Consider the following 25,803-nt stretch of genomic DNA (forward strand, 5'->3'; position numbering starts at 1 on the left):
AGAATGCCGATGTGGGAAAAAATACGTAGGAAGCACCATCAGGATGCTAAAAGACAGAATATCGGAACACATGAGGGCTATCCAGAAACAAGATCCAAGATATCCTGTAGCTCTTCATGTAGCCAAGTGTCAAGCCAACACAGAGGATTTTTGTGTGTCTTTCTACGGAATTGAAACAGTGCCCGCCCATATCAGAGGCGGCAACCGTGAACTAACATTGAGACGGAAAGAAGCCACCTGGATTATGCGTCTCCGGAGCATTGAATTTGGGCTTAACTACGATCCCGAGTTGCAATACTTCCTAGGATAACAGACTTTCGGAAATCTCTTGTATCAATTGTTCTCTCTCTGTCAAATCTGCATGAATAGCTAAATCTATCCAGCTACATTAATCCATATGTACACCATGAATAGTTCTCTCTCTGTCAAATTTGCATGAATAGCGAAATCTATTCAGCAGCATTAATCCATATGTACACCATGAATTATACTTTGCCCCACAAAAAAGTGTCTATGTACAACACAACAGCCTCTCACTCCAGAAATTACTTATAATTGTTTGTGAGTTATACTATAGTATACTTCCTGTTCATAACCCACCAACTCTGACTTCGATGTTCATGTATGTCATGAACCAAACATATAGCTCCTCGATATTTTAATAAGACCATTTAGTGTTTTATTTACTGCCACCACTACACATGAGGCATTCATTGGGACATGCCCCATTTAAATAAGACTTCGCCCAGCTACCGATACCTCAGACAGCTATACCGCTATCTGTGTGAAACACTGACCACGGACTTTTACTATTGTCACATCAAATCTTTAATCTCAGCTCTTCTCTCAACTAAATGCAAGAGCTTTCCCATTAATAACGCTGCCTAAACGACCGCCATACCCACCCACTTCTTTCCACGCTATTTTTAAAGAATTGGAGTAACTCTTCTTTTTGGTGCCATTACTGGTTTCCACTGAAAAGCAAGACACGCTCTAGTTTATTCAGGGAGTGGAAGACGGACCTCCAGTATTTAACCTGTGAACACTTCCCGTCACGTGACCGTCATTGGAAAACGGCACCGGGAACCTCAAGAGGGAGCTCAGCGCGAACAAGGTAAACGAGCTCTCCCCCGCTCGAATAGGACCCTACATCCTAGCGTCTAAATCGAACTTATTATTATATATTTTTTTCGTATACCCTCCTATCACCTAATCCTTTTCTTTCAGGTGTACCCGCCTGTTAGGAAATACAATGTCTTAATCAAGACCCCTCGTAAACACTCGTCAACTCCTCCCGGTTACGACACACACCTAAACTGAACAAGGTATGAGTGTGTGATAACTTATTACTAGTCCTTGTCTTTTCTTTGCTTTACGCTATGATTGTGTTATTTGGGAACTAAAAATAGCCTGTTCCCACCCAGATCCTTCAATCACGCAGGCAGCGTGTCACAGATCTTGAACGACTCGGAATAATTAACCAGAGCATTGTCCGGAAACGGGCATTTCCAACATTTCTGATATTTTTTGTCATACTTTCTTCAAGAAGGTAAGTGTGACATACTGTTTAGGGATTTTATTTAAAAAAAAAAAAAAAAAAAAAAAAAGCTAATTCTTGGAGCCATTCAGAAACACCAAAGTTTTTGTAATTACACCGCCCCTCCTATTCCTTGAAACCACCCGATATAACTAGTTCCTCTTTTGTCTTCTCGTGTATTTTAACCTAGCTGACATATATAATCACCTCACTAACTCTAGCCATTGACCGTCTCCTTCACACACCACGTAGGTCCTATCACTGAACCATACATACCTGCGAACACACAACGTTGTTTACTTAGGAAATCTGAATGTATCTTGTAAAGTAACAACAGCATTTCGCAAACCACTCGAACGAGCCAACCGGCAACTTCTTTATTAAACCTGTAGGTATTACGTAGTGAAGTAACTGTAATGATATGCCTAAATAGGGAAGTTTATGATAAGCGGTAATAAGTATCTGACTATGTGGGTATACAGATGAACGTTTGTTTTGCAATATTATAATATCTAGTTATCTCGCGTTATCATCTATGTCACATGGGAATACCGCCCTTTGAAAAACACAGCTACACTCTTTTCACAATACCACTACACTCTCTCTACGTCCAGTGTATAGACTTACTATTTTCACTAATTCCGTGTTCAGATGGACAAGTGCACCAAAAAGTAATAAAAGATATTAATACATGTCACAATAGATTCACTTAACCACACGTACACTCTATAGTTCACCAATTCACTCTACTATTGAACATGAGTCACAAATACACAGAGTCACCATTGGCATGACCACGTTTTCACATTGGCAAGTCACTAGCCTTTTGCATATAAAACAAGAACTTTTTGCAAATGCACCTTTTTATGTTTTCTGTTCAGCCCTGAAGATTCGCAGTAGGTTCCCTGCGATGAAACACGTGTTGGCATTATCAAAGGAACAATAAAACATTTACTTAACACCAGGAACAGAACATTTCTATCTTTTTTTGGAACTCTTGTACCTGAACTTGGATAATTGATTCTCTTAAAGTCACTCCGAAAGTGTGGATGTATACTAACTGACCGTCACTTTCTACAAATATCATCACTTTAATGTTCTATATTTGTATAGTGCAGGGGCATCGTTGTTCTATTGTTATTTGTGTGGATCTTCTTGGTCCAACCTTGAGCGGTTGTGTGAGATTACCGCTCGCCCTTTTGCCTGTACCAACCACTTCACCGTGCTCTCTACCTTGCGGACATACAGGTGTGCGCCCAATTTCCCTGGTAAATGATAAAAATCTCCTTGTTGTATAAACTTAGCCTGTTCGGAGTAGGTCAGGTCTTATTGAAATACATTCTTATTTATCTACACTTTATTAGTCTATTAATATTATTTAACCTTCTATTTAAACACGGACCGCCTGAATAGACTTTGTGTACCCCCAGGTTTCCCCGAACCACAGGTTAAAAACCACTGACCTAGAGCATATTTGGAAGAGTCTAAATCCTTAGCAGTAACTTGCACGGTGTCCTTTCTTCCATGCTGCCTTCTCGTTTAAATCTTTAAGCAACTCATGCCTCTAGTCCATTTTAGCCCTCCTCTACTGACAACTGTAGCTACTCATGATTGGATGCCTTTTTAGTCTATTTTAATTCCCTGTTCCTTATTTGATAGCGTTCCTGCCTATTCTTGTGTTTTCCCAGCTTTATACTATTGCTGCTTTACATTGCTTGTGATTTGGTGAATTTCAATTTTTCGCTGCTGATTTGAGCAGACCCTTTTTTAGTTGCTATTCAGCACTCCATTGAGTGTTTATGCCTTCAGTTCTTTATTTATCACCCTTCTGCTTCTTTTCATATCCATCCTCTTTCATTTTGCTCTCTGCTTTCCTCCTCCCACTCATCATAATTCTCCAATCCTGCTCCCTATTTTTTAAAAAAATCAATGGTACTCCTGCACACTCTATTATTTTACTTTAGTGTTCAATAGCAGCCGATGGACATGTTAGAGCAGTACATTTAAAATGTGTGTGCATATGGTAGCTATTTTAGATGGAAGGCGACTCCCATGTGTGCACATGCATTAAATGCATTGTGAAGCACCAGCAAGCATTATGGCATTTTTACTGTACTCTTCTGAATGTAATTCAAGACTATTCTGCATGTAAGCATTGGCAACACCAAGAATTGATGCTCTCATTTTAAGGGTGGGCTGTATTGGCTTTATCTATTGTTACTGCGGTAACTATGTGAAGGCAAGCAGAATTTGAAAAAGAAAAGTAGAACTTGTTTAATGAAGACTACTAGAAAAGGGGTGTTGAGCATTTTAACTTCTGCGGACACACACTTAATCATTACTGGAATCAGGCTACCCCTACTAAATTATTATTGAAACCAGGGAACCCCTCCTAAGTCATTATTGGAATCTTAGCCCAAACCTAAGACATATTGATTATTTGAGCCACAAGATAATGCACAAAAATATAGAAAGATACATTCATCAAATCAGTGGCTTAACGAAAATTGACGGGGCCCCCTGCAAGGTACGTGGAGGGGCCCCCTCCGGGCACAATCAGGAGCTCTCCGGCCGGAGTAATCTGCTGAGTGGGCCCCCTGGTGCTTGGGGGCCCCCGCACAGGAGGAGCTGTGGGGGCCTTTGTTACGTCCCTACATCAAACAAATACACAAATGATGAAAGATTTTATTTAATTTTCAAATAAATATAATTATTTTATTTTTTATTTCAATACTAAGGTTGGATCTTTTCTAAATTAATTTGAGGCCACCCACCATCCATAGTATATATTCTGTTTAATGCACTTGCACTGCTCTCATAAATCAACCTGAATATACCAACTTAATTTGTATCCTCCAACTTAAATTCATTTTACATTTTTTAATTGTCAAATTTTACATTTTGCTTCTTTATTTATATACGCTTTATTAATCTGTTACAAGTACTTAACTTTCTAAGCAGTTTCTGACCTCCTGAGTAAGTGTTGAAAACCCCCAGGAGTCCCCGGACCACAGGTTAAGAACCGCTGTAGTAGAACGGTGCACAGACATAATATCGAGTCCAAAATATCGTTTGGACATAATATCGAGTAAATAATATAGACTGGACAAAATATCGACTGGACAGAATATTGACTACAAAAATATCGTTTTTAAGGTAAGTGAAGTAATATCGACTGTATAAAATATAGATAGCAAAAATATCGAATTTTTAATAATATATAATATTTTATAGTGTATTTTTATGTATTAATATGTGTGAAAAGTGTGTATTTATGTTATAAATAATTTTATTAAATGAATTTTGTTTTTTTAATTATTGCGTAATGTAATTCTGTAGCGGGTTGTGGGTTTATAGGGGAATAGGGTGGGAAGTAATTTAATTATTATTAATTAAATATGTAAATTTATTAATTGATATTAATTTAAAATTAATTGTTAATTAATTTATATGTGTTAATTAATTTAATAGTAATTGCAAAATAATTAATAATAATTTATTAATTGGTAAATATGTAATTTTTTTTAATTTAATGCAGTAGCGGGTTGTGGGATTATAGGGGAATAGGGTGGGAAGTAATTTAATTAATAATAATTAAATATGTAAATATATTTATTGATAGTAATTAGTAAATAATTGATAATTAATTTATATGTGTTAATTAATTTAATAATAATTGTTAATTATTTTATATTAATTGATTAATTGGTTAATATGTGATTTTTACTAATTTAATTTTTACAACTACGATTTCCAACGCTTTCCTTACTGTTGCATCCAATGGAGTTGGAATAGTAATTTTAACCCCTGCGCTATCCAACGCTTTCCCTACTGTTGCACCCACTGGAGTGGGAATAGTAATTTTAACCCCTACGCTATCCAACGCTTTCCCTACTGTTGCACCCACTGGAGTGGGAATAGTAATTTTAACCCCTACGCTATCCAACGCTTTCCCTACTTTTGCACCCACTGGAGTGGGAATAGTAATTTTAACCCCTACGCTATCCAACGCTTTCCCTACTGTTGCACCCACTGGAGTGGGAATAGTAATTGTAACCCCTGCGCTATCCAACGCTTTCCCTACTGTTGCACTCTTTGGAGTGGGAATAGTAATTTTAACCCCTACGCTATCCAACGCTTTCCCTAATGTTGCACCCACTGGAGTGGGAATAGTAATTTTAACCCCTACGCTATCCAACACTTTCCCTACTGTTGCACTCTTTGGAGTGGGAATAGTAATTTTAACCTCTACGCTATCCAATGCTTTCCCTACTGTTGCACCCACTGGAGTGGGAATAGTAATTTTAACCCCTACGCTATCCAACGCTTTCCCTACTTTTGCACCCACTGGAGTGGGAATAGTAATTCTAACCCCTACGCTATCCAACGCTTTCCCTACTGTTGCACCCACTGGAGTGGGAATAGTAATTGTAACCCCTGCGCTATCCAACGCTTTCCCTACTGTTGCACTCTTTGGAGTGGGAATAGTAATTTTAACCCCTACGCTATCCAACGCTTTCCCTAATGTTGCACCCACTGGAGTGGGAATAGTAATTTTAACCCCTACGCTATCCAACACTTTCCCTACTATTGCACTCTTTGGAGTGGGAATAGTAATTTTAACCTCTACGCTATCCAATGCTTTCCCTACTGTTGCACCCACTGGAGTGGGAATAGTAATTTTAACCCCTACGCTATCCAACGCTTTCCCTACTTTTGCACCCACTGGAGTGGGAATAGTAATTTTAACCCCTACGCTATCCAACGCTTTCCCTACTGTTGCACCCACTGGATTGGGAATAGTAATTGTAACCCCTACGCTATCCAACGCTTTCCCTACTGTTGCACTCTTTGGAGTGGGAATAGTAATTTTAACCCCTACGCTATCCAACGCTTTCCCTACTGTTGCACCCACTGGAGTGGGAATAGTAAATTTTACCCCTACGCTATCCAACGCTTTAGCTATTGTAGAATTCACCACAGTTGTTATAATAATTGTTAACTATTTTGTTATGCTACGGTAAAATTATTATATATGTTTATTTAATATAAAAAAATTATATAAATATATATGTATTATTGTTTTAGATTTATTTTAATTTTAAAATAAATAATTATTAATATAACATTATTTTAATAATTTAAAGTAAGTTTAGACTAAACATATTTATTATTACATTAGTATTAACTTAATTTAAAGATATTTAAAAAAACGATATTTTTTACAGTCTATATTTTAGTAACTCGATATTTTGGAGTCGATATTTTTGTACTTACCTGTTTAAAGATAGCCAGTCGATATTTTGTCCATCGATATTTTGTCAACAATATTTTGTCACCTCGATATTTGTGAGGTCGATATTATTTCAGTGATCCAGTAGAACATGCCTCTTCACTGTCCTTCACCATTCAGGATCCAGCTCATGAGAAAATTATACTTTAATAATAGATCGCACAGTTCCATGAATAGATGTTAAACATCTGGATGTTTAATTAACTGATCTATTCAGCACAAACAATTGTTGTACTTGTGCTCCCACATAAAGCTTGTAGTAGTCTATGAGAATGTGAGGTGAGGTGATGCTTCACCATTGCACTACCAAACGCTGGTGGAGTCACGTGAAATAAAAGGGAGAGTCACCTCAACCGTTTAACTTCCTCACTAGTCATGAATTGTTTTCTGTAAATACCTGCAGAGGATAATTCTGGATGATTTCATACTGTTTCAACTTGACCCAAAGGTCAAAAAGAGAGATTCAGAAGCATAAAAACAGAACTATGTGGTAAAAGTAGATATGGACCACTCTACGAAAATCAACACAATGTAGCTTCAACTTCGAGCTTTAAAGATTAGCATGAATCATTGCAACACATCTTGAATTAGTTGAAAATAAAATACTACTGTAGGCATCAAACCCTCACTAAACAGTCAATCGCAAGGAACCCTTATTGCATGTTGGTCCCCCAGCCGGTGAACATTTATTATGTCCTTGAGAACAGGGCTGACAAATAGAGGATATGGTCAGGGAAAGGGAGTGCTTAATTTAAGACAGTATTTGCTGGAACTCGGCACCAGGACTGAATTGTCAACATAAGCACATGTAGCTCTATATTCTCTCCTTTTAGCATGTTGGGACTATCATCACTAAATACTATTTCTGACCTAAGACTTTTCTACCCTGATTTCTTATGGAATAACATGAAATGGTTATTTACTGTTAGGATTCTTGGAGGAAAGAGTTTTTCTTACCTTCTCCCAAGAATACTGTAAGTTGTGCAACAATTGGTGAATGAAGATCTCAACAGAGAGAACACATGCTATGTGGGCGGTAGAGAAGGTGTCATTTTGTTCAGGAGAAACCTTGATATAACAGTGCGTACGTGGAAGAATAGTGTTTTTCTCTAGAAGAAGAGCCTATTGAGGTATTGTAACTGAGCATGCTCCAAGTGATTAGCGGCTCTTTCCACTTCTGTACATGTCCAAGTTTGAAGGGTCAATGTTCAAGAGATTTCCAGAAGGAAGGATCCAACTGTTCCTCTGGACCAGCCAGAAGCTAAGCTCATTGTTGCTGATTCCTGAGTAAAGCTTTCAGTCATTCCCAGCTATATTATAGTCCTGCTCCTGTTCAGAAATCTTCTTTCAAGCTCTTCTAAATAACTCTTATTAACTCTTATACTGTGTTCTCCTGTTCTGTTCAGGCATCTTATGTATTTAAACATTTCTATTACTGTTTCCTTGGAGTTCTGGCTCTTGAGGGTGCTCAAGCTATTTTCAAGCCATTAGCCATACTAGCAACTAGTTAGTTCTGTCTTCTGTTGCTGCCTATTTTGGATTTCCTTCTTTGACCTGCCATAGCTAGCCAAGATCAACCCCTCTTGGAGTACCATCTTGTTTTCTACTGCTTCATGATGATTTTGGTTTGTCAGCATACATAATATTTGACCATATGGTCCCCAAATGCTCTAGAAACCTCTGATGGATGTCCCTTTTCAGTTTTAAAAAGGAGCCATCCTGTGTGATGGGAAGGATGTTCTTCTTGCGCCAGGGATGATAAGATCCTAAAACTCCACAGCCCCCCACACACGAGAGTCAATAAGCTAAGAGGTCTTAAAATGATTAGAAGTTAAATACTTCAGTTGGGGCTTCATTCAACCTTTCACTAGAGTGACCCGGTGTCCCGGCAGACTTTTGCAATTTTGGGTTAGGTCCTGGGTTTTTTCAGTGAGAGTTGACTGCAAACAGTAAAGGCATGGGTTTTTGTGTCACAAAGCAGTGCTAGATAGCAGATTTTATTATGATTGCCTTGTCTGTGTTGCTATATTGATGAGCCTGGCCATTCTGGGCCACATGGATCATGTTGAATTAGTCCTTCTTCTATCTTATTTTTCGCAAAATGTCCTGTTTCTTGGTTTTTAAAATCTGGTCACCATCCCTTACTCCCTTAGAGAGATCGATAAGTTAGGCCCCAATTTCGGTAATAAACGACTGTAGAGACTTCAACCAGGAGCTGGGGACAGCGGGCCCACCAAAGCACACTACAGAAAGTGGTGTATGGTCAGAGGAAGAGGGGGTGCCAGAGATGGAGGCTTTCAAGTCTCTACCCCTGCTGCAGATGAAACACAGGGCACTGGGTGCACCCTTCCCAAGCTCAGCCCCATTTCGAGCATAGTCTATTCATTTTATCCCAACCCTACGGGCGCAATCCAGGAAACAGTTGGTCCTGACCTCTGATCCCACGGCGGGTATGGGTGAATGGGGCCACAGAAGAGCTTTCAACACTCTCACCACGGACAAGGAAAACAATGAATCATGCAACTAAAGAAATACTCCCAAACTAAAAGAAAAAAAGCCCAAAGCGAAGATGCCAATAAAAGTTGGAGTTGATATCAGCCAGCTGTCTGATGACATGAGGGAGGGCGGCACAGCACACCACGAGTCAGGAACAAGGAGAGGCACAAACACAATAACGAGTTCCCGGGGCACGTGCAATCACCAGCAACTCTGAATGGTAACACGCCCCCTCATCCCACATTTCTGCGCACATGTAGTATACATACAAGGGCTGAAAAACACATTTTACCGCATGTGCAAGTAGGGGTACATTCAAGAACAGGTAACCCATAGCAGAAAAAAGTCTTGGGAAAGAGTTGCACAGCAATCGGGCTCCTATGCATGAATCAGGTGAGGCAATTTAAAATTAAAATTGTGACACCCACAGAACCCCTAAGCCATAGTCCTTTCCCCCCCTGAACTCTTGGAACCACTCCACAAAATATCTAACACTGATCTGACCACTCAGAGCCAAAACACCCTAGTAGGGTGAGGAAGGGGCTCAACGGCTTACATAAATGGATCTGTTTACTCCCTAAATCATTAAAAGATGTATCCAACAGGGGTCACCTTGCGATACCTCATCAGATCACGACTAGTAGGTTCATGGGATAACACCACTATGACAAAATGCAGGTTCTCTAAAACCATTGAGAAACAGAAAACAGAGCATATATAATTAAACTGCATTAGCAATCAACAAACTTATTTCAAAAACAGATAGCCGCAAAGACAGTGAAGTGCACCAACACTGAATTGTCATCAAGCCCCATGACCCAAGGAAAAAAGGACATTGCTTTACTTTTGCAAATGGAAGGAGGAAAAAGCCACTGGCCCACAGTGAGGGGTGTCTGCCTAACACCCACGGCCCATAAAGAGGAGGAGAAAAGTGTGTGGGTGTACGGTTCTAACATGCAATTGAGCCCTTCCATGGCACCATCACTCCTGGAAAAAATTCTATGAACAGTTAAGAAGAAACACAGCCACTGGAGAAGCGTAGACAACTCCAAGGGGACCGAAACCAAGAACTGCAATACTACGTGTAGTCCCACACTTGAGTGCTATTGAGGAACAGCAGATCAACAGGAGTCTACTAATAGGAAACTACAGCACCACGTAGGGATCTCTCATACTTTACCTACAATTATACCAAACAGAACACCAGCACCCCACATGCACTGTACAGCATCCTTTTACATAACACATGGTGCCAGTACATGACCACAGGCAGCTCCCAAGCATCAGCTAGGTCATGTTATGTCTGTTTGTTATTCCCACATGAGGTAGACACAGACAGTCTTTGCTTGTCCCGAGAAGTAGCACACAAGAAAGCAACCGCCTTATACACCTCTGCCTATGTAGAATAAGAGCCAAGATCCAACCCAACAAGGCAGAACCACACAGGGCAGTTGAAGACATGACACAATATGACACCACTACAGCACTATACACCCTCATTGAACCAACTGATATCCAAACTGAGCTGGATGGGATGCGTAGGAAGGGCCACATAGGAGAAAATATCAATAGGCCTAAGATTTCATAGAGAAAATATTTTTTGAGGTGTCAAACCTCCAACTCAGTGCAAAATACATCTGCTCCAGCGTCCGCCTGTGAAAAAAGAGTGGTTCTTATTGTAACAGAGTGGTCTTCTTAAATGACAAATGGTCCCCCAACATTGAAATCCTCTGTTAGGCCATCCAGCACAGGGATAAAAATGGGAATGGTTTCCATGAGGGAGGCATGAAGGGAAGTATGACCATCCCATGTCAGGAAATCTGGGACCCGAGGTTGTTGGAAACACTTGGTTAGAAGAGTAAGAACAAACCCTGGTTGTAACACTGTACTACTTATGTTTCAGAGAAAAAGAGACGCTTCCAATAGAGATGGATGCTAACTGCAGAGTGACATTATATAGTCCAGATATGCAACAGGGCACCTCCACGCTGATGTTTTCCTACTGGCAATGTGGCGAGTATGCCTACACTCAGCTTGCACCCGCATGGAGAGGACTGTGTTCCCTGATTACCATGCACACCCCGACCCTGGTCATTCCCGGAGATGAGCAATCAGACTTGTACCAGCACTCATTAAGGAAGAAGACAACCTTGCTGCACCAAGCTGTGAAAGTAGAGCTGCAGACTATTTTGGTTCAAGGACATTCCAAACGAATTTTGACAGTTCACTGATGCACAGCTGGTGGCAGGGGAGGTTGATACCCTTCTTCACCCTGCAAACAAATGCTAATGCCCGCTGGCTCCAAATCACTCGGTGGGAGATGCTCAAAATGATGAACAGCACTGAGCTCGGCCTCATTTTGATCAAAGAAGAAATGCGAGCAATCTGCCTCATGGTAACGCAACACCAATATGTACTGGACTTAATGTCCGCAATAGAGGGGGTGTGTACCAAGATATGAGCATCCTGCTGGAAGATCATTCTGGGGAATGACATGAACAATGGAACGCTGATGCTTGCCATCCAAGCATTTCATAATCTACGAAGGACAATGCGTGAACAGGGAAGTGCTAATTAGCAGAAGTGGTTTTCAAATTGGTTCTTCTGCTCCTGTGATGGACATCCGGCTTATGTAAATCACTGCTGCCAGTTATCATTATGTTGCTATTGGTATGTGTGGGTTATACAATTGGGGATCACCTGCTGTAAATGCAGTCTCAAAGTGGGAAGAATGCAGGTAAATAGGAAGGTAGTGGTTTTCAAAAACGAGCCTAGGGAACAAGCCCTGAATAAAGTAACTGTCCGAATGAATGAGTTACTTAGTGTAGTTGAAGAATCAACTAGATGGGGAATGTTAATATGGAAAATGATGGACTTATCAAGGAAAATTAAATCTGGCCCTTATTTACAAAATCGCCCATTGCGAACTCTACATCAATCTTGAATATGTAGTCAAGATGGCCCTGAAACCTAGGCCTGAGATTGCTGATTGGTAAGTCACATGTGGGAGGGTGCATGGCCTGCAGGCAAACACTCAGGCAGGAAACTCTTGACCAATCCCACATACTGGCGCATCAATATTACAAGGGTCGAGGGAGACTGCACTACTAAAGCACTCATGGCCGGACGGGGGTACGCACGCTTCTAAAAACACCATAAAGTCATATGCCACATGAGTTAGGAACACTTGGCCAATCAGGACATTGCACTCACTCCCCATGTGTTCATGCAAGGTTGAGGTCCACCTGTAGTAACTATTAGACAAATTAATTCATGACTTCAAAGCCAGCAACCAGCATTCCTCACTACATATGGTTCGTCAAAAACTTTTACATCCTATTATGTTTTGTATATAAGAATAACACCAATTCATTGTAAATTGAAACAGTCCTTAGACCTTGTGCCTGTAACTGTTCTTCCAGGCTTAATGTTTAATTAAACAAACTGTTCCTGTTTTGCCAAACGCCTCTTGTCTTCTGTTAAGGAATTTCAAACTCAAGCAAAAATGTTTTATGATCAGGTCAGATCATAACCCCCTTAAATACATTTTCAGGAGAAAAGTATTGGAAGTGATTTCTTTGAGAATTTGTGAATAGGTGTTTGTCTTGTAAGAGCAATTACTTAAGACCAAGTATGCTCCATGTTTTTATACATTGATGGTAATTCATTTATTGAGACTGGTTGATGAAAAGATAGGAGTTTCAAAAGTAGAAGTGGCTCCAAAGGCATAGTCCTTGAAAAAATTAGTGCAGTTATACAAGGGGCAGCCTCAGAAGAAATATAGAAATAGTAATTGAGAAAGGAAAAGAAGTCAACTAGTGACTTATCGGAAGATAAAAGGAGAAGAAATTGTTTGGAGACAGTTGCTAACATTTTCATTTAAAAAAGAAGAATTAGCTATTAATGAGCTAAGAAACAAGATTAATTCTACCCAGCAAATTAAGACTAACCCTGGGCGTAGTGGGGCTACGCGAAGCACCAGGAAGTGGGGGGAATCTACGCCCACCCACACACTTCACGTAACCCCACTACGTGCCGCCAGCCTCCCTCACGCCCTCTTCTAAAATGCCCAACATCATTTAAAAAACATTGTAAAACTATTTAAAAAGATTTACCTGAGATGCGGCGTCTCAGGGCTCCCTCTTCCTAGTTTCTCGCCACTTCTTCCTGACAAATGCGCATGCGCGGGCGCCCGCACATGCGCATTTGTCAGGAAGAAGTCAGCGAGATACTAGGAAGAGAGAGCCCCGGGATACCGCATCTCAGGTAAGTCGTTTCAATTAGTTTTACATTGTTTTAAATTATGTTGGGCATTTTAGAAGAGAGCGGGAGGGTGGCAGGTGGCAGGCAACTTCGCTCCGCCATGGCGTGTGCGTAGTGTTGCCTACTATGCCTACTTTACGAATCGCAAAGTAGGCAACACTACGCACGCTCCGTGTATGGAGCGGAGCGCTCTGGCCACCCTTAATTAAGACCCTAGTTGGTGACCTTAGCCCATGTGGGGCATTTGGAAGCATAGGCATTTAGGGATAGTTAAAACCATTGTTCCCTATAGCATGCACGCCTGAGCAGGCGCGCACATTGCCTTTCTCCAGAGCGCACACGCTCTCCCACAGCGTGCACTTCACTGCTCCAAGCAAGACCAAGAGATGGTTTGTGAGCGGTGCAACAAAAAGCTCACTTTCTTCGAGCTGAACTGCAGTGACAGTGAATTTTCAAGGCCGGGTTGAAGAGCAGAATGCCTGTGGAAGGACTTGAAAGTCTTTCTCTTACATGCATCCATGGGTGGGTATTGCTACGGTGGATGACAGCACTCGGAGCAGGCAGTTGTTAATATGCTGATTTCATTATTAATGTCGAGTGGGGGGGCCTGCAAAGATTCACCAGCAACAGTGGCCTCTGGGAGCCTGATGCAGCAGAAGCACTGATAAAACTTAACATATGTTATCTGTTGTAAAGCGCTGGGTAAAACTGCACAAAATAAAAAGTGGATTCTGCCTGGAATTAAAATCTAATCACATCCTTGAAGAATAAAGCTCAAAGCATTAACCTTTGATGGCACTAAGAGATACCAAACTAGTGTCTGATGTGCACAGCCTGAAACTGGAATACCTGGGATCAGTTTCTGCTTGATCAAATTATGTGATCCTAGGTGAATACATTATTTCACTGAGCAACTTTTTTGTTTGTTATCACATATAAGACCATTTTCAAATAATTGAGTTAGGATGTGTGCTGTACAAAAAACTTTTCTTGTGTTTGATTTAATAGCTTATAAAGTCTAAAATAGGAATCTATGCCACATTTCCTGCATATAACTGACTTGCCTCTTTGTTCACTTATAGCATTGTCAACAGTGCCAAGATAGGAAGGTTTTTCAGTTCATGTTTAAAAACTCCAATTTTTTAGAAGTAATTTGCAAATATACTGATGTGCTAAGGTGAAACGTGTCTGCGTGTTAAAGAAATACTCTTTCTTGAATCTCAAAGGCCGTTTATTATGATCTAACGTAATGTTTGTAGCACAATTTAGATGGCAAATATTTTCAGGTCTCAGCTCATACAGCGGTTCTTAGAGCCAGAGCCGATCCTTGGCTCAGCTCTCCCTGTTAATTAGTTGGCTCGCCAACCTCTATTCACTACCTACTCTACACTGGACTGCAGAAAGTTGTTCATTTGCTCTTAACCCCCTTTTATGTCACAGCATGTCTGCTTCTCAGTCTGTTTCATGTGTCAAGTGTGCTGCCAGCAAAAAGAGAAATCATACTTGTCACCATGGATCGCTTCAATGGGATTAAAAAGTTGGAAGACTCTAAAAGGGGTGCGGTAAAAAGAAGTGTAACTGTTACAGGGGTTTGTTGAAGGGGTAGTGGCCTTTATAGTGTCACAATCACCTGCTCACTTGTAAGGACTGCATTTACTTTCAGCCTGTCTAAAATAACACTTTTCATGACTACCTATGCATTACATAGCGACCTTTGCCCCTACTCCTAATCTTGTGGAATATCACCCCACAATCAATTCACAAGTAGAGACTGTGTCTTATGCAGACTGTGAATTAGAGACACCCGAATTTTATCTTCAAGGATTCCAAGCAAAGGTTCTCAATGTCACAGTCTGAGGCCAGTACCTGTTTGAACGCGACTTTGAGAGCCGGAGTCAAACAGTTCTCAAAATTGTTCAAAATCACGTACATTCTTTGTCGTCAGTATGATGAGAAGAATACTTTCACTTCTGCTTCCAGCTTCATGGTGGATCAGCAGATAGCAATGCCACTGAGTAGAGTGGTATAGTGAGTCTGTCCAGGAGTGAAGGGATGCTGATAATGTTGCTGGACAGATTTAGTGAATAGATAACGTGAAGTTTAAAGTCCACAGACCTAACACCTGTGGAGGTCCTGGATTCCGTCAAGGAGAGCCTGGGAAGGGGAGATCAGGGGCTGAAGGGGAAGAGACTCGGGGGTAGCAAAACAAGAAGGAGAAAGTATAGCAGAAGAAAAACAACAGGCGTCATGCCAAAACCCCATACTTGTACCCGGCTATGATCACCTTGATGATTCAGAGCTTCAAGGAGTGGCTCACACTCTTGCAGGTAAGATGACCACCACTCTCTTTGTTAGTCACGTATGACTTGTTCGCCATTAGGAGTGCTTTGGAGGATGTTTCCTAATCATATGCTTTAACAAATGCAACCTACCTCAACCCCCTCTTCTGGGTCCAGAAAGGCTACCTTAACTAGCTCTAATCCTTTCAGGTCGTTGTCGCCAGGCCACCACTTTACTCTCAGGATAATCGCATAATAGTCCTATCCTTTTCTAAACCTGGGTGAAGGTACCACTAGAGTAAACAATACATGTTATGATGAAGTGTATCGACATTACAAAAGTGTCTCAAAACCTTATTAAACGAAGCTGTATCTGTAAACTGCACCTGCTTTCATTGTTATGAACAAAAGTTTGGAGAGCTAAATGCTACAGATTTACATAGCTGAGCGCAGCACTCACATGCAAAATTGGATCCTTGGTGCACATAGACTTGTCTGCAGCACACAGAGATCTTACACTGCCACACACTGTGGAAAAAAATTAGAGGGAACATTGGTTATAACTAAAGAAAGACATAGAATGGACTTTTTGTGGATAGGGCTAGATTTGGTGAGAGATATTGTTGAGCTGAATGGTAGGGTAAAAGTAGTATTCATCCTATTGTGCGTCATATTCTACACCAGGGTTCCTGGCAATACAAGTTGTTAGATGGATGAGCATGATGTGAGTGACATATCAGCGTGGTTTGATTGCAATTTTTTATTTTCTTTTGAAGATGGAAGATTCCCTAGTAATTACTTTGAAAGATGGGTTACGCACAATAGACTACATTTTACTATTCAGAAACCAATGCAACAGTAAAAGGATTTAGTAAGGCCATAGAAGAGGGCGTATTAACCCCTTCCATGTTCATGACCGAATGGTTCCGTCATGAACACAAGTGCCATTGTGCTCATGACGGACCCATTCCGTCATGAGCACACTTTTAAAAAATCCCCCTGCTGTAAACAGCAGGATTTTCCTTTTTATTTTTTTGCTTTGGAAGGTGGGGAAGAGCTTCCCCAACCTCCCAAAGCATAGTTAGGGTTTTCATTGTAATGACAATCATGTGCATGTTATGTTATATTATGTTATGTTAATAACTATTTATAGAGCGCTCGTACACCCGTGGGTTTCATGGTGCTGTTTGTGGGTGAAACAGAGTACAACCCTAGGCGTAGGACTGCTTGAATAACCACGTTTTCAGGGACCTCCTAAATACCAGGAGGTTGTCACAGTTCCTAAGTGATAGAGGGAGGGAGTTCCAAAAAGTGGCCGCCAAGTAGCAGAAGCAGCTTCCTCCTTGTCTTTTCTTTTTAAATGAGGGAATGGCAACTAAACTGAGATAGGCAGAGCATAGGTTGCGCTGGGGTTTATAGTTGGTGATCAGGTTTCTGATAAATTTATGGCCGTTACCATGCAGTGCTTTAAAGGCAGTGCAACCCATTTTAAAGGCAATCCTCTGGGCCATCGGTAAACAGTGGAGTTTTTCCAAGCCAGATCTGACTGATTGCCATTTGGGTTGTTTCCAAATAAGTCTGGCCGCTTGGTTCTGGACCATCTGGAGTCGTTTTAGCAGTCATGCTGGGAGACCAAGATAAAGACCGTTCGAGAAGTCCAAGCGGGAGAGTACAAGGGCTATTACTACTTGTACGAGTGCTTAGTGGGTCAGTAGGTGTGCTATTTTCCTGATTTTTCTAAGTTGGAAAAAGCTAGAGGATACGACAGCTCCCACCTGTCCTTTAAGTGATAGCTCAGCACTGAAAATGACCCCTAAGCTTTTGACCGAGTGCATGTGCATGGCGCACTGTCGTCATTACAATGAAAACGAAACTGAAACTTAGTTTCAGTTTCACAGTTTCAATGCTTGTGGGGTTATCTCAGCCTCCCGAGCTCCGAAAAACATGGGAAAGGTATTGTTGGAAAGGGAAGAATCTCCCCTTTCCAATGGTAAACTTCCCTAGTTGATCCATACTTGGGGATTGCCCCAGGAGGGCGATCTCCAAGCAGAGATACACACAGTAGCCACCGAGGAGTGTGGAGTGGCCCCTTGGGCAAGGGCCTTTGCTCCCCATTACAATTTTGCCAGATTGCCTTTCTGCCCCCTCTGGGGGTCAGATGGGGCAGCAGCCCCCAATCTGCCACCCGAGGGTAGACAGAACCCTAGAAAAAAGACATTTCTTTTTTATTGGCCAGGAGTGGGATTTTCTGCCCCCCCCCCCCCCCAGGAGGCAGATAGGGGCATTAGCCCCTGATCTACCCCAGGGGGAGCAGAAAGCCCACTAGGGCCCAGGGATTTTTTTTTAAAATATTTATACGTAGGGGTGGGGGCTGCTCAGAATGGGCATGCCAATGCCCCCACCCCAAAACAATTCTACAGTGTTTGTGACTCAAAGGAATATTTACAACAATGGGTGGTGAGGGACAGAGTCTCTGAATTAAGCAGAAAGCTCTCACCCAGTCAAGAGATCAGGGCTAGATCCAACACCGTTTTTTAGCTCACTGCACCATCCCAGTTTGGCCACTATAGGTGTGGCAGGGTATACTCAGACATGAGTCCCTTTCTCACTGCTCCATCAGGATTCAAGCAAGCCGGGCCGAAGACGGCTGAAATGCCAGAAACCGGTCCCCGGTAGCTTGTCTCCTTTCTGGTAAAGAATTGGCTTGGTAGTTTAGTCTGCCCTGTTCCCATGATGCACTGGGCCAGGGACAGACTGATTTGCATATAGCCAGGTTCTGAGCTGGGATGGGGCAGTGAGATAAATAACGGTGATGGATCAAGCCCTGATCTTTGGACTGGGTAAGAGTGGTCTGCTTAATTCAGACACTCTGTTCATCACCACCCCCTTTTCTAAATCGATTTTGGCCACTATAGGTGTGGCAGGGTATACTCAGACATGAGTCCCTTTCTCACTGCTCCATCAGGATTCAAGCAAGCCGGGCCGAAGACGGCTGAAATGCCCGAAACCGGTCCCCGGTAGCTTGTCTCCTTTCTGGTAAAGAATTGGCTTGGTAGTTTAGTCTGCCCTGTTCCCATGATGCACTGGGCCAGGGACAGACTGATTTGCATATAGCCAGGTTCTGAGCTGGGATGGGGCAGTGAGATAAATAACGGTGATGGATCAAGCCCTGATCTTTGGACTGGGTAAGAGTGGTCTGCTTAATTCAGACACTCTGTTCATCACCACCCCCTTTTCTAAATGTGACTCAAAGGAAGGCAGATGGGGCAATAGCCCCATACCTGCATCCTGGTGGTGGAGCAAAAAGCCCATTAGGCACCAGGGGGGATTTTTTTCCAAAGTGCAGGGCAGGGCTGCTCAGAATGGGCATGCCAATGGCCCCACCCCAAATAATGCAACAACCTTTCTTCCCCCCAGGAGACAGATGGGGCAGTAGCCCCCTAGGTAACAGGGATTTAATTCCCTCAAAGTGTGGGGTGGGGGCAGCCCAGAATGGGCATGCCAATGCCCCTACCCCCCCAAAAAAAATGCCACAGTATTTCTGCCCCCCAGGAGGCAGAGGGGTCAGTAGCCCCTGATTTGCACCCGGTGGCAGAAAGCCTACCAGGCACCAGGGATTTGTTTGTTTTTTATACATAGGGTTGGGGCAGAACAGAATGGGCATGCTGATTTCCCCCCCTCCCGAGGGTGGCAGAAAGCCCACTAGGCACAGACTTTTTTTGGGAATGTGCCTGCCTGGCACCAAAGGAAACTTAGCAAACCTATAATGTTTGAAAACACCCAGGGGAATTCAGGATGTGGTGACTTGTGTGGCTCGCACTTAGTACTGTTACCCAGAATCCCTTGCAAACCTAAAACCAAGTAAAAAAACAAATGTTCCTCACATTTCTGTGATGAAAAGTTCTGGCATCTGTGTAGATCCACAAAATTCTACCCACGCCACATTTCCCAAAGTGTTTGGATAAAAATGATACCTCACTTGTGTGGATAGGTATGGTGCCGTCGACAGGAAACAGCCCAAAACGCAACGTGGACACAACTCATTTTTACAGTGAAAACTGACCATTTCTTGGCAGAGTACCTAGCTGTAGATTTTGCCTAGCTCTGCCGGCCCCAAAGGAAACCTAGTAAACCTATAATTGTTTTTAAACTAGACACCCAGGGGAATCCAGGATGGGGGTGCCTTGTATGGCTCTCAACAGGGTCTCTTACCCAGAATCCCTTGCAAACCTCAAGCTTTTAAAAAAAAAATAATAAATTCACATTTCTGTGATGAAATGTTCTGCAATCTGCTTGGATCCACAAAATTCCTCCCACCCTACATTTCCCAAAGTCTTCCGGGACAAATTGTACCTCACTTGTGTGGGTAGGCCTAGTTCCTGAGACTGTAAATGGCCCAAAATGCAACGTGGACACACCACATTTTCCCTGTGAAAACTGACCTTTTTTTTGCAAAGTGCTTATCTGTAGATTTTGATCCCTAGCTCTGCTGGTACCTAGGGAAACCTATACTTTTTTTTTTAAACTAGACACCCAGGGGAATATAGGATGGTGTGACTTGTTTGGCTCTCACCAGTTTCTGTTACCCAGAACCACAAACTTTGTAAAAAAAGAACAACACATTTTCTCACATTTCTTTGGTGTAAAGTTCAGGACTCTGCATGGATCCAACAAATTCCACCAACCCCACATTTCCCAAAGTCTTCTGAGAAAAATGGTACTTCACTTGTGTGGGTAGGCCTAGTGCCCGCAGCAGGAAACGGCCCAAAACCCAACAATTTCAAATGTTTCAAAGAATACATTGAAAACAACTGTAAACATCGGAATCCAGGACAAGGTGCTGGAATGGATCATCTCCTTCCTCGACGGAAGAACACAGAGAGTCCGCCTACCACCGTACAAGTCAGAGGCCTCCGAAGTCATCTGCGGCGTCCCTCAAGGATCATCTCTGAGCCCCACACTCTTCATTGTCTACATGAGCCCCCTCGCGGCCATCGTACGCAAACACAACCTCAGCATAATCTCCTACGCCGACGACACCCAGCTGATCCTCTCCCTGACCAACGACCCCGCCTCCACCAGAGCCAACCTGCACGAAGGGATGAAAGAGGTAGCCGAGTGGATGACGACCAGCCGCCTGAAACTGAACTCTGACAAGACGGAGGTCCTCATCCTGGGCTCTTCCCCCTCCGCCTGGGACGACTCCTGGTGGCCCCCTGCCCTGGGCACCGCACCCAAACCGACAGACCATGCACGCAACCTGGGCTTCATCCTGGACTCCTCCCTCTCCATGACCAGGCAAGTCAACAACGTCTCCTCGGCGTGCTTCAACATCCTACGCATGCTACGGAAGATCTTCTGGTGGATCCCCACCGAGACCAGGAAGACCGTCACCCAGGCCCTCGTCACCAGCCGACTGGACTACGGCAACGCCCTCTACGCCGGTACCACCGCCAAGCTCCAGAAGAGACTCCAGCGGATCCAGAATGCCTCAGCCAGACTCATCCTCGACATCCCACGAACCAGCCACATCACCGGACATCTGAGAGACCTTCACTGGCTCCCCGTCAACAAAAGAATCACCTTCCGCCTCCTCACCCACGCACACAAAGCCCTACACGACCAAGGCCCGAGCTACCTCAACAGCCGGATCAACTTCTACGCTCCCAAACGCCACCTCCGATCAGCCAACCACGCCCTCGCCGCCGTCCCCCGCATCCGAAGAGCGACTACAGGAGGAAGGTCCTTCTCCTACCTGGCCGCCAAGACCTGGAACTCCCTCCCGACCGACCTGCGCCTGACCCAAGACCACCTCTCCTTCAGGAAGAAGCTGAAGACCTGGCTGTTCGAGCAGTAGCGGCACCCCCCCCCCCCCCCCCCCCCAGCGCCTTGAGACCCTACGGGTATGTAGCGCGCTTTATAAGTGCCACTGATTGATTGATTGATTAAAAAGAGGGTCAAAGGGACTATATTTACCGACCATTCAAGTTTAGTACCCCATTGGAAGATATTGAATACGGTATCAGGAGATGTCCCCCGACCTCTCTTTGCCTACAAAAGAGGCCCTAGCATTAGAGACAACTTGGTCCATACAAGACTCAAAATACAACAAAGTGAAACTATCAATACTCTTTGGAATACGAGTCCAGTACGAGGGCACCATCCGTGCGGAGGCTGTATAGCCTGCCCGCAAACACAAAAGACTATGACAATAGACATTGGAACGAATAGACTGTGGCGTTTGGACACCCATACCAACTGCAACTCAGATAAACTGATTTACATGATCACATGCCCTTGCATGTTGAGATACATCGGCCATACCACCAGGAAGATAAAGCTACGCATCAGCGAGCACAAGAGCACCATTCGTTGCGACAAACAGTCAACCTGCCTAACGAACCACTTTTTGGAACTGAAACATAAGGCGGATTACTTAAAATGGGTAGTACTGGAACAGCCATTTATTCCAGCGCACATAACTGATGTCTCACGTTTTCTGTTCATTAAAGAACAACGTTGGATTTTTAAACTGAAGACTGACGTCAAGGGGCTGAATGACAACATTCCCTGGGTTTCGATCTGATGTGCATACTTGCCATGAAATACATTTTGGATCACTACCGATGATGCAGATGATGAAGTGTAGGTGACATCGCGCATACGCATTATTAGCACAACAACGGGTCACGTCGCCACGTTGACGTACCTCCCAGACAGGTGTGGGTAATTACTATCTTCACCACCAATCAGGGGTGATATAAAAACACCCGCCCTACCTTCCGTCGGTGCCTCCCTTTCGGCTCAGGATCACGCCGCGAGGTACCGACGGATAGGTAAGAGCTTTGCTGCGATCGCCGCTGTTTCTTTGTTTTTGGGGACGCTTTTATGCGGTAAGACTAATTTCTGCCTCCAAACGTCATTTAAGTGCCCCAAGTACATAGCGTCATGACAAGGTGGCGATAAAGATCTCCCTCCAGGGACTACCAGCCACCAATGTTCCCTCTAATTTTTTTCCTCTGTGTGCGGCAGTGGAGGGTCTCTGTGCGCTGCAACCATGGCTATGTGCGCCAGGAACCAAACCGCGCGTGTCTGCGGCGCCAAATGGCACTCCAAAATTTTTCTTTAAAAAGCGAAAAGATAGTGCATTTTCACACATACAGCGCCACAATAAGGGTCTTAAGGGCAGTTTGCAATATTGGAAAAGCACGCCATGACATGAACTGGTTACACTGGCAAGTACACTTCAAGTTTAGAAAAGCACAAGACTTCAATGGTGGTACCATCATTAGATTTTAATAAATATTCTTAACTGGAGCACAGTTCATTGGGTGGGGAAATGCTGCGAGCCTATACAATATCACATATACACAAGAAGGTAGAGGGCTGTTCAGACACGTCAAGTGGCGTCACTAGATGGGTGACAGGGTTGCTTCTCACGGCGATCCTTGCCATTTTTCCAGTGCTGATAAACTCGGTCTAGGTCAACTTTCCCGTTCAGGAGGTAGGCCTTTGTCCTCATCAGCATGTCCAAATGCTTCTGCTCTAGTCTATTCCTCAATTTGCTCTTGATAGTATTCATGAGGCTGAATCCTCGTTCTCAGTCTGCACTAGATGCTTGAAATGGTGCGCAGACATCAACAAGCTGAGACACGACACTATACTGAGCAGCATTGCGTACAGTGAAAGTCACCATGTCTTGAAAGGTGGTAAATAACCCACCCTTAACATGTTCTGCCACCACATATTTATAGTCTCTGTACTGTCGAACAACATCTTCTGGTGTTTCACAATCACCCAGGGCTAAGACATTTTTATACTTTTCAACAAGTCTTTCAATATTCTCAGTCCCAAAATCAAAATGCGATTGTGTGGCTATTGCCTGGATCTCAAAACTTGCCCCTTCTTTTAGCTCACCTTCAGGGAACCTTTTTTGCATGTGCTCACAAAGAAGGGAAACAAAAGACAAAATAGGCCCACTGTCAAACTCTTGCCTATCCTTGTACAAAACCATCAGCTCTCTTACATTGCTGCTCCAAAAGACAGTGTCCCCCAAATACTGTTGCTTAATTTGGCCAATCTTCGCTCTTGCATACTGTACGGCTTCAACAGTAGTTAAAGAACTTTTTTGGAATAGTTAGCACAAAGATGCAAATTCACCCAGAATGTCATTAAGTACTGCAAGAGAAATATGGTAGTTGGAGTCCGATAGCTTTTTATAACAATATTTAGCAATTGGATCATTCTCCTCAACTTTCTCATGTTCAAAGTACTTAAGAACAGTTTCGTAGTTACGAATTAGTGCACCAACAGCAAAATGCCTTGAAAGCCACCGGACTTCATTCAGTGGTCGGAAAGAGACAACTTCACATTCTTTGACCGATGCAATTTCATCCAGCTTGGACTTCCTTGCAGGAGATCTGGAGAACACAGTGTAGACAGTCCTCAATAATGTCTCCATCTCTTTAATCATTGGAACCCTCTTCCAGGCATCATCAACTCCCAAATCTTCTCGATGGGCGACACAATGCTGCTCAACTAGATGAGGAATGGATTGTTTAAGGCGAGTAGCAACACCATTATTCTTCCCCAGCATCACAGATGCACCATCAGATGTGAACATGACCATTTTCATGAGGTCCAGTTCATTGGCAGTGTAGAATTCTTTCACGGCAGTAGTGATAGCCTCAGCATTACAGCTAGTCAGCTTCACTATGCCCCCAAACTGCGTTTTATGCTCAGTTGATGTTACAGGTCGGAACTTGAAATACAGGATGAGCATTTTTGCAACAGAAATATCTGTGCTCTCATCAATTATCAAGGTGTGATACAAAGCTTGCCGAAGTTCTGTCATAGCTTCACAGTGTATCACGCTATTGATGGCCTCAAGGAACTCAAAGGCATAGTTCTTGCTCCTCCAGCTGTCTGGTATCTTCACATACAAAGCTAAGTGGTCATGGATGTCTTGTACAGATAACATTGAAGTGTTCATCTTGACTGCCAGCAACACGTTGTTGATGAGAATCTTTATCTCCTCAGGCATAGATCTTTGGCGTTCAACTACTTCCATTCTATTTGCTTTGTCTGTGGCAGTTTCTGTCAGCATTGCCCGTACTCCAAAACCAAACCTCGCAGCAGCACTTCTGTTTCTCAATATCACCATGGCAGACTCGTGTACTTTGCTAAGTAGATGGCGTTTCATGTAGTCTAGTTTCCAGCCATCACTCCATTTCTTCCCTGTGGAAAAGTCCCCAACAATCTTGGCTTCGGCACATGCTTTGCAAATCAAGCCCACATCCGGACTGTATTGAAATAGTTCCCCGAGTTGCATGCGGACCTTGCTTCGTGACTTCTGTGTCTCAGCCTCCACAATTTCCTTCATCCACTCTTCCTTGAATACAAGGCAACATTTCTTCCTTTGTGGTGAAGCACTGCACTCTCCCGAAGTTACAGCTTTGCACTTGAACATTTCCGTACCCGCCGGTTTGAGCCTGCTGTCCCACAAAGCCTGCAAAATAAGGAAACATGGCTTACGTTGACGCCTAGCTCATGAATGCAAACTGTTATACTACAATGTTCAAGATGCACCACAGTTTAACTCAACCCAACAATTACCTCTTCTGCCTGCACTCACATGCGCCTCTTTAAATGTATGGGGTTCTTGCTGTGAAACCTGCAACAGAAGAAAACATCGGTAAGGATATATGGTACTACAATGTTCAAGACGCACCACAGTTTAACTCAACCCAACAATTACCTCTTCTGCCTGCACTCACGTGCGCCTCTTTAAATGTATGGGGTTCTTGCTGTGAAACCTGCAACAGAAGAAAACATTGGTAAGTATATATGGTACTACAATGTTCAAGACGCACCACAGTTTAACTCAACCCAACAATTACCTCTTCTGCCTGCACTCACGTGCGCCTCTTTAAATG

General features: G+C 43.1%; 1 pseudogene; it reads right to left on the reverse strand.

The window, feature by feature from the left end:
• Positions 1 to 23,267: 23,267 nt before the first annotated feature.
• LOC147728451 (E3 SUMO-protein ligase KIAA1586-like) lies at positions 23,268 to 25,337 on the reverse strand (annotated as a pseudogene).
• Positions 25,338 to 25,803: the final 466 nt, after the last annotated feature.

The sequence above is a fragment of the Lissotriton vulgaris genome, chromosome 3_1 (genome assembly GCF_964263255.1).
Source record: "Lissotriton vulgaris chromosome 3_1, aLisVul1.2, whole genome shotgun sequence".
NCBI classification, from domain to species: Eukaryota; Metazoa; Chordata; class Amphibia; order Caudata; family Salamandridae; genus Lissotriton; species Lissotriton vulgaris.